This window comes from Syzygium oleosum, unplaced genomic scaffold, assembly GCF_021117445.2.
Source record: "Syzygium oleosum isolate NSW1041296 unplaced genomic scaffold, Sole_v2.1 Sole_v2.12, whole genome shotgun sequence".
Classification (NCBI taxonomy): Eukaryota; Viridiplantae; Streptophyta; class Magnoliopsida; order Myrtales; family Myrtaceae; genus Syzygium; species Syzygium oleosum.
This window is the reverse complement of record NW_026607496.1, coordinates 8,577,523-8,579,538: the sequence shown is the minus strand read 5'-3', so window position 1 is coordinate 8,579,538 and position 2,016 is coordinate 8,577,523.

Sequence of the window (2,016 nt, the reverse complement as noted above, 5' to 3'; positions counted from 1 at the left end):
GAAATATATACTGATACTACCTAAGCCAGTCCAAAATACACCGATAATACCTAAGTCAGTAAAAAAAAAATGCACTATCAGTCCTAATCCGGGTTTAGGAGGTATACTCACTTAATTCTAGACCACGGCGACGAGGAACAGCGGCCGATCACCGATGAACAGTGGAACCGGCGGCGGCGTTCCCGGCGGACACCGTACGGACGGCGTACAGACACTGTACGGTCCGTACTGACGCTGTACGGTCAGCGATGTACGGTGACGTATGGATGGGCTGGAGGTCACGGCGGCAGCAGCTCGATCGATTGAGCTTCGGCGCGGCGGCGGCTTGCTCCGGCGGTCCTTTGGCCGTGAGAAAGAGCCGGCAAGAAGGAGAGAGAGAGAGGGGATGGGACGAGAGGGGGATGGGGACGGTGAGGTGTGGACAGCAACGGCGGTCCGGCGACCAGCTCCGGCTAGCGGTGGCTCCGGCGGTGATCTGGCAAGCTCCGGCGAAAATGACCAAGGGAGAGAGAGAACGGCGGAGGATGGGGGGGCTGCTCGGTGGAGTTTTGACCGAATGAGGGAGGAGAGAGAAAGAGGGGGCCGGTCCAAGGGTGGTCAAATATTGGGGCTGGTGGCGACACTTGCCGCGATCCTACACGATTTCCCATTTTACCCTTAATCCAACGGTCCTCGTTGATCCTATCCAAATAATTGATGGGCAAAAAGGTAATTAGGCCCAATAATACAGCTGATAATTACTCTTAATTATCCCAAAATTCGGAACTGAAAACGGCCCAGGGGCAAAATGGTCATTTTTCCGGTCCCGGGGCGAAATTCCAATTTTTGGCTACCCCAACCCCAAATAGGTGTGGCCAACATAATATGGCGTCAGAATCGCGAAAATAGCCTCTTAAGCCTTCGAAAATCGACTGCAAAGTCTTGGGGAATAAAATAATATTATTTTTCACTTCCGAGCCAAAATTCCAGTTTTTGACCGAAACAACTCTAAATGCGCGTGGCCACCCTAAAATGACATCGGCCGCGAAAAATAACCTCAGACGGTCTCAGAATCAACGTCGGTGTCCCGAGGGGCAAAATCGTCATTTTTGACTTCCTGGTCGAAATTCCATTTTTCGACCGGACTAATTCCAAACGTGTGTCGCCAGTATAATATGATGTCCGAATCGAGAAAATAGCTGTACAAGTCCTCAAAAATTGGTACTGAAATCCGGGTCCAATCTCGTGATCAAAACTCGCTAAATTTCCAATTTCAGGGTCTCTCACTAACGGGCGGCTGTTTAGGGTTTACGCGTATCGACCTTAGGTTATCCGAGTCATGACGGCCTCGATCATTGAGAAGATGAGAAATTATCACTAGTCCCAGAGGTCGCGATCATTCGGTTCCAGTTCAGGACTGGTTGGCCACGTGCACTTTTGGTCGTGCAGAATCACCTGCGATCCGATTGTACATCGTTGGCCTTGGCCAAACCAAATCCATTACTATTCCTAAGATCGGCCCACATCAGTCCAAAATATTCTCTCATCATTTCTCGTGATCAGTGCCCGATTCACGATCGGGTCCCTGGTCCACGTACCGATTTCCTAGTTAGCCATACCCTATTGGTTAGTATCCCGAGAGTGATCAACTCTGGGCGAGACTCACTAAAATGAAATGCGAAATATTGTCAATTTTATTGATCACGGAATTACATCGAAATTCGGGCTATTACATATACTTCGATTTCTTTATGCATCATGTCATGGAACAAAGTTACCATTGCCCTTTGATATGTGGCACCGGCATTTTTCAAACCAAAAGGCATTACCTTGTAACAAAATGTGCCCCATGGTGTTATGAAGGATGTCTTCACCTTATCCTCTTTCTTCATGAGGATTTGATTATATCCTAAGAAACCATCCATGAATGAAAATGTTTCGAACCCAGCAGTGCTATCCACTAATACATCGATATGTGGAAGCGGGAAATCATCTTTAAGGCTTGCTTTATTTAGATTGCGATAATCAACACACACC